This window comes from Salarias fasciatus, chromosome 3 (genome assembly GCF_902148845.1).
Source record: "Salarias fasciatus chromosome 3, fSalaFa1.1, whole genome shotgun sequence".
Classification (NCBI taxonomy): domain Eukaryota; kingdom Metazoa; phylum Chordata; class Actinopteri; order Blenniiformes; family Blenniidae; genus Salarias; species Salarias fasciatus.
This window is the reverse complement of record NC_043747.1, coordinates 18,959,659-18,968,427: the sequence shown is the minus strand read 5'-3', so window position 1 is coordinate 18,968,427 and position 8,769 is coordinate 18,959,659.

Genomic DNA, 8,769 nt, shown 5'->3' with positions numbered 1-8,769 from the left:
GAGCACACATGACTGTCAAAATAAAAGCCTCACACCCCTTCAAAATAAGAGTCACTTTTTTGCAAGAAATGACTTTTTTAACAAAGCAGCTTCCTAATTTCGGGGTAAATAGTGTTAGTGGAAGCATGTACTACGTTTCCAAAATAAAAGCCCAAAATCCCTTCAAAATGAAAGGCCATTTACAACAGAAAATGAGGTCAAGTCATGAAAATGGTTGTTTATGAAGGAGCAAGGTTCCCAGTGAGCTGGACTTCGGTCATCAATGTACAAGGACGGCCTCAGTCAGGCCACCTTGCCAGAGGGCGAGGTCCCGTCCAATGCCGCTTGCGGCTTTAATTATTATTATTATTATTATTTTACTGCCTGGACATCGACGGCCAATTTGACCCCCTTAACATGCACGAAAACTCACTAAATTTGGCAGGCACATCAAGAGAGATGAAAAATTTTATAAAATAAAAAAATTAACCCCATCTGCTCTCTAGCGCCACCTAGGAACTAGCAAACACGAGAAACAGTAAAATCTCCGCCACGGCCAGTGCGAATGTCTGAGACAGATCAAAGTACCGCCCATGCGTTCGTCTGCTCGATATCTAACAATTACGATCTGTCCACGATGACCTACATCCAACCGGAAGTCCAGTATTTCACGATCAACATAATAGCCAAAAGTTGCTGTATTCGACACCAAATTTGACCCGCTAAACATGAACGTCTAGTCACTAAATTTGGCAGGCACATCCAGACAATCATAAAATTTTCAAAAGTGGAAAAATTAACACTATAACCCCATCTGCTCTCTAGCGCCACCTAGAAACAGTTAAATAGCCGCCACGTCCCGTAGGAATGTCGTACAGAGATCAAACCAATGCTCATGCGTTCGTCTCATCGAGATCCAAAAATTCCCAAGAGGAATACCTATACCTAAATCTAACAGGAAGTCCGCTATTTCCCTTTCAAGATAAAAATTTTCAGAAAATCACTCCTCATTTAAAAATTATCTGCTCTGAGACCACTTGTCGTAGAGATGTCAGAGTGGCGTGAAATGTAAAGGACAAGTTCCTCTTCCAAAGTTGTTAAAAACTTTGTCAAAAGTCTCACGGTGTGGATTTTATTAACCCTTAAAGTTTGAGTCTGAAAACCCACTTGAAGCACTGAAATGGACGTTGCTACCCGCACGAATGTCGTAGAGAGATCAAATTGACATGGATGCATTCGTCTCATCGTGATCTAAAAATCTCTCATTGACAAAAATGTCCTAAATTGCACAGGAAGTCCGACATTTTCCTTTCAGTGTAAAATTTGGTAAAAAAAAAAAAATTCCTATGCAACGGCCCGTGGGAATATTGTAGACAGATCAAACCAATTGCTCACGCGTTCGTCTCATCGAGATCTAAAAATCTCTCATTGACAATAGTAACCTAAATCCAACAGGAAGTCCGCTATTTCCCTTTCAAAGTAAAAATCACTCCTCATTTAAAAATTTTCTTGTCCGAGACCGTTTGTCGTAGAGACGTCAAAGTAATGCGGCCTGAAAGAGGAGAAGCTTCTCTACAAATGATGTTTCAAACTTTGTCAAAAGTCACACGGTATGGATTTTATCAGCCCTTCAAAATAAAAGTCACATTTTTGGAAAAAAATGGCCGCTGCAGCCCGTAGGAATGTCGTAGAGAGATAAAACCAATTGCTCATGTGTTCATCTCATCGAGATCTAAAAATCACCCATTGACACCAATAACCTAAATCCAACAGGAAGTCCACTACTGACCATATATGGGCATGCAGTGCAGTCGACAGCAGCTGTCATTAAAGGGTACATATGATGCTATTTTTCTGTCATGTCATATAGGTCTCTGAAGGCCTAAAACATAGTATTCAAGCTTCTTTACAACAAATTCATCCTTCTTTCAGAGTTTCAGCGATGTAAAAAGTCACTCTCGGAGTCCTTCAGAAGTTACTCAGGTCCAACCAATTCAGCGGGGGCCACGGCAATGGAGCTGCAGTGCGGGAAGCTCCATTGCCGTGGCCCCTGCTGAATCTGTTGGATCTAAATAACTTCTGAAGGACTCCGAGCTGCACGATGTCTGTCTGAGTGAATAAATGAGCATGTACACACCTATAAATAATGTCCAGGTCTCCAAAAACCGGAGTTGCATGTACTACCTTTCCAAAATAAAAGCAAAGAATTCATTCAAAACAAAGGCCCGTTCACAACAGAAAATGAGGGAGAGTCATGAAAATGTATGTTTATGGAGTACCAAGGAGTTAGCCAGTGATTATGACAGGGTGTACTGCCTTTCCAAAATAAAAGCCTAAAATTCCTTCAAATTAAAAGCCCAATTACAACAGAAAATGAGGTCAAGTCATGAAAATGAATGTTTATGTACTGGCAAGGTTCCCAATGACTGAGACTTCAGTGCTAACAGCTAAATGTTAGTGTATGAGAGATGCTAACAGCTACATGTCAGCGGATGAGAGATGCTAACACCTACATGTTAGTGTATGACAGATGCTAATATCTACATGTTAATGGATTGGAGATGCTAATAACTCCATGTCAGTGGGTGACAGATGCTAACAGCTACATGTTAGTGGATGGGACATGCTAACAACTCCATGTTAGTGGATATGAGATGTTAACTGCTGCATGTTAGTGGAAAAGACATGCTAACAGCTACATGTTAGTGGATGGGAGATGCTAACAACTCCATGTTCGGTGACAGGGTGCTGGAAGTCTATGGAGGAGCAAGGTTCCCAGTGACCTGGACTTCGGTCATCAATGTACAAGGACGACCTCAGTCAGGCCACCTTGCCAGAGGGCGAGGTCCCGTCCAATGCCGCTTGCGGCTTTAATTAGGGACCGAGCCCCGGAGGGCAAGGTGGCCGCAGGCCACCTTGCCCGTAGGGCAAGGTCTCTATTGTTATTCGTTCGTTTCTCCTTCTTCTTCATTATTATACTGACCTACCAACTAAACGCGAATTTGACCCCCTAAACATGCACGAACACTCACCAAATTTGGCACGCACATCATGACCGGCGAAAAATTTTATAAAATGGAAAAATTGACCCCATCTGCTCTCTAGCGCCACCTAGAAACATTAAAATAGGCGCCACGGCCCGCAGGAATGTCACAGAGAGATCAAACCTACGTTGACGCGTTCGTCTCATCGAGATCTACATTTCACGCGCTGACACCCCTGACCTAAATCCAACAGGAAGTCCGCTATTTCCCTTTCAAAGTAAAATTTTGATCAAAATCACTCCTCACGAAAAAATTATCTCCTCCGAGACCGTTTGTCGTACAGACATAAGAGTCACGCGACGTGAAAGAGGACAAATTTCTCTACAAAAGTTGTGAACAACTTTGTCAAAAGTCTAACAGTGTGGATTTTATTAACGTTCAAAGTTGGAAGTCTGAAATCCTGCCTTGCTCCGGCCCTCATCCGTTATAATGGGGAAAAAAGAAAAAAAGTCGCCTTTTTTCAGCACCTCGAACAAGTGGCGACTGTGACTAAACCGTGACTCCTATCAAAAAACCGAGCACACGTAAAGTCTAACCAGATTCTCCCGAACAAGATATTGTAACATAAGTGGGGAAAATGTCATGATTTATGTACGTTTTCACAGGTATAAGTTGGTGTGCGCTCTGCATTTTATTCCCTGTCAGTTATAATGGAGCCGGATGGGGAAAAATCTCGCGCTTCTCACAAACTGAGGCCTCTGAGGTCGAAACGAAAAGTCTGACTGCTCTGAAAGCCTCACCAACTGAAAGACAACAAATTTTCCTATCAAACGTGATATTTTTTGTTCAGTTATGCCAAACAGCAAAGGAACAAGGAGCAGTTGTTTCCCCAAAAAAGACTTTTATTTTCTCCTCTCTCCACTCTAACTCACATTACCATGTATGGGCATGCATTGCAGTTACACAGCTGACAGCAGCTGTCAATCAAACTCTGCCACTGATTGCCTTCATTCAGTGACTCTCAAAAGCTGATGGGAGAAGCTAACAACTCCTTGTTAGTGGATGGGAGATGCTAACTACTCCATGTTAGTGGATGGGAGATGCTAACTACTCCATGTTAGTGGATGGGAGATGCTAACTACTCCATGTTAGTGGATGGGAGATGCTAAGAGCTCCATGTTAGTGGATGGGAGATGCTAACCGCTCCATGTTAGTGGGTGGTAGATGCTAACAGCTACATGTTAGTGGATGGGAGATGCTAACCACTCCATGTTAGTGGATGGGAGATGCTAACCACTCCATGTTAGTGGATGGGAGATGCTAACAGCTACATGTTAGTGGATGGGAGATGCTAACTACTCAATGTTAGTGGATGGGAGATGATAACAACTCCATGTTAGTGGATGGGAGATGCTAACTACTCCATGTTAGTGGATGGGAGATGCTAACTACTCCATGTTAGTGGAAGACAGATGCTAACAGCTCCATGTTAGTGGGTGGGACATGCTAACTACTCCATGTTAGTGGATGGGGGATGCTAACTACTCCATGTTAGTGGATGGGAGATGCTAACTACTCCATGTTAGTGGATGGGAGATGCTAACTACTCCATGTTAGTGGATGGGAGATGCTAACTACTCCATGTTAGTGGATGGGAGATGCTAACCACTCCATGTTAGTGGATGGGAGATGCTAACAGCTACATGTTAGTGGATGGGAGATGCTAACTACTCAATGTTAGTGGATGGGAGATGATAACAACTCCATGTTAGTGGATGGGAGATGCTAACTACTCAATGTTAGTGGATGGGAGATGCTAACTACTCAATGTTAGTGGATGGGAGATGCTAACAACTCCATGTTAGTGGATGACAGATGCTAAGAGCTACATGTTAGTGGATGGGAGATGCTAACAACTCCATGTTAGTGGATGACAGATGCTAACAGCTACTTGTTAGTGGATGGGAGATGCTAACAATTCCATGTTAGTGGATGACAGATGCTAACAGCTACATGTTAGTGGGTGGACGTCTCAGTCGCTGGCCGGCGGGGAGGCTCGGTCCCGACCAATGCCGCTTGCGGCTTTAATTATTATTATTATACGTCCCTCCGCTTTGAACCCAAATTTGACCCCCTAAACATGCACGAAAACTCACCAAATTTGGCACGCACATCATGACCGGCGAAAAATTTTATAAAATGGAAAAATTGACCCCATCTGCTCTCTAGCGCCACCTAGATCCCAAAAAACGTCTAAAACAGTCGCTACGGCCCGCAGGAATGTCGTAGAGAGATCAAACCAACACTCACGCGCTCGTCTCATCAAGATCTACATTTCACGCGCTCACACCCCTGACCTAAATCCAACAGGAAGTCCGCTATTTCCCTTTCAATGTAAAATTTTGATCAAAATCACTCCTCACGAAAAAATTATCTCCTCCGAGACCGTTTGTCGTGCAGACATAAGAGTCACGCGACGTGAAAGAGGACAAATTTCTCTACAAAAGTTGTGAACAACTTTGTCAAAAGTCTAACGGTGTGGATTTTATTACAGTTCAAAGTTGGAAGTCTGAAATCCTGCCTCGCTCCGGCCCTCATCCGTTATAATGGGGAAAAAAGGAAAAAAGTCGCCTTTTTTCAGCACCTCGAACAAGTGGCGACTGCGGCTAAACCGTGACTCCTATCAACAAACCGAGCACACACAAAGTTCCAGCAGGTTCTCCCGAACAAGATGATGTAACATAAGTGGGGAAAATATCATGTTATATGTATGTTTTCACAGGTAAGAAAAGGTGTGCGCTCTGCATTTTTTTTGTTCTTAGTTATAATGGAGCCGGATGGGGAAAAATCTCGCGCTTCTCACAAACTGAGGCCTCTGAGGTCGAAACGAAAAGTCTGACTGCTCTGAAAGCCTCACCAACTGAAAGACAACAAATTTTCCTATCAAACGTGATATTTTTTGTTCAGTTATGCCAAACAGCAAAGGAACAAGGAGCAGTTGTTTCCCCAAAAAAGACTTTTATTTTCTCCTCTCTCCACTCTAACTCACATTACCATATATGGGCATACATTGCAGTTACACAGCTGACAGCAGCTGTCAATCAAACTCTGCCACTGATTGCCTTCATTCAGTGACTCTCAAAAGCTGATGGGAGAAGCTAACAACTCCTTGTTAGTGGATGGGAGATGCTAACTACTCCATGTTAGTGGATGGGAGATGCTAACTACTCCATGTTAGTGGATGGGAGATGCTAACTACTCCATGTTAGTGGATGGGAGATGCTAAGAGCTCCATGTTAGTGGATGGGAGATGCTAACCGCTCCATGTTAGTGGGTGGTAGATGCTAACAGCTACATGTTAGTGGATGGGAGATGCTAACCACTCCATGTTAGTGGATGGGAGATGCTAACCACTCTATGTTAGTGGATGGGAGATGCTAACAGCTACATGTTAGTGGATGGGAGATGCTAACTACTCAATGTTAGTGGATGGGAGATGATAACAACTCCATGTTAGTGGATGGGAGATGCTAACTACTCCATGTTAGTGGATGGGAGATGCTAACTACTCCATGTTAGTGGAAGACAGATGCTAACAGCTCCATGTTAGTGGGTGGGACATGCTAACTACTCCATGTTAGTGGATGGGGGATGCTAACTACTCCATGTTAGTGGATGGGAGATGCTAACTACTCCATGTTAGTGGATGGGAGATGCTAACTACTCCATGTTAGTGGATAGGAGATGCTAACTACTCCATGTTAGTGGATGGGAGATGCTAACTACTCCATGTTAGTGGATGGGAGATGCTAACCACTCCATGTTAGTGGATGGGAGATGCTAACAGCTAAATGTTAGTGGATGGGAGATGCTAACTACTCAATGTTAGTGGATGGGAGATGATAACAACTCCATGTTAGTGGATGGGAGATGCTAACTACTCAATGTTAGTGGATGGGAGATGCTAACTACTCAATGTTAGTGGATGGGAGATGCTAACAACTCCATGTTAGTGGATGACAGATGCTAAGAGCTACATGTTAGTGGATGGGAGATGCTAACAACTCCATGTTAGTGGATGACAGATGCTAACAGCTACTTGTTAGTGGATGGGAGATGCTAACAATTCCATGTTAGTGGATGACAGATGCTAACAGCTACATGTTAGTGGGTGGACGTCTCAGTCGCTGGCCGGCGGGGAGGCTCGGTCCCGACCAATGCCGCTTGCGGCTTTTTATTATTATACTCCCCGCGCCTTTGACCTCAAATTTGACCCCCTAAACATGCACGAAAACTCACCAAATTTGGCACGCACATCGTGACCGGCGAAAAATTTTATAAAATACAAAAATGAAAACCATCAGCTCTCTAGCGCCACCTATATCCCGAAAAACGTCTAAAACAGTCGCTACGGCCCGCAGGAATGTCGTAGAGAGATCAAACCAACACTCACGCGTTCGTCTCATCGAGATCTAAAATTCACACGCTCAGACCCCTCACCGAAATCCAACAGGAAGTCCGCCATTTCCCTTTCAAAGTAAAATTTTGATCAAAATCACTCCTCACGAAAAAATTATCTCCTCCGAGACCGTTTGTCGTGCAGACATAAGAGTCACACGACGTGAAAGAGGACAAATTTCTCTACAAAAGTTGTGAACAACTTTGTCAAAAGTCTAACGGTGTGGATTTTATTAGCGTTCAAAGTTGGAAGTCTGAAATCCTGCCTTGCACCGGCCCTCATCCGTTATAATGGGGAAAAAAGGAAAAAAGTCGCCTTTTTTCAGCACCTCGAACAAGTGGCGACTGCGGCTAAACTGTGACTCCTATCAACAAACCGAGCACACGTAAAGTTCCAGCAGGTTCTCCTGAACAAGATGATGTAACATAAGTGGGGAAATATGATGATATATGCATGTTGACACAGGTAAGAATTGGGGTGCGCTTTGCATTTTTTTTGCTCTCAGTTATAATGGAGCCGGATGGGGAAAAATCTTGCGCTTCTCACAAACTGAGGCCTCTACGGTCCAAACTAAAAGTCTGACTGCTCTGAAAGCCTCACCAACTGAAAGACAACAAATTTTCCTATCAAACGTGATATTTTTTGTTCAGTTATGCCAAACAGCAAAGGAACAAGGAGCAGTTGTTTCCCCAAAAAAGTCTTTTATTTTCTCCTCTCTCCACTCTAACTCACATTACCATATATGGGCATGCATTGCAGTTACACAGCTGACAGCAGCTGTCAATCAAACTCTGACACTGATTGCCTTCATTCAGTGACTCTCAAAAGCAGATGGGAGAAGCTAACAAGTCCATGTAAGTGGATGGAACATGCTAACAACTCCATGTTAGTGGATGACTGATGCCACCAGCTCCATGTTAATGGATGGAACATGATAAGAACTCCATGTTAGTGAATGGGAGATGCTAACTACTCCATGTTAGTGGATGGGAGATGCTAACTACTTCATGTTAGTGGATGGGAGATGCTAGCTACTCCATGTTAGTGGATGGGGGATGCTAACTACTCCATGTTAGTGGATGGGAGACGCTAACTACTCCATGTTAGTGGATGGGAGATGCTAGCAACTCCATGTCAGTGGATGGGGGATGCTAACAGCTCCATGTTAGTGGATGGGACATGCTAACAACTCCACGTTAGTGGATGACAGATGCTAACTACTCCATGTTAGTGGATGGGAGATGCGAACAACTCAATGTTAGTGGATGGGAGATGCTAACAGCTCCATGTTAGTGGGTGGTAGACGCTAACAGCTACATGTCAGTGGATGGGAGATGCTAACTACTC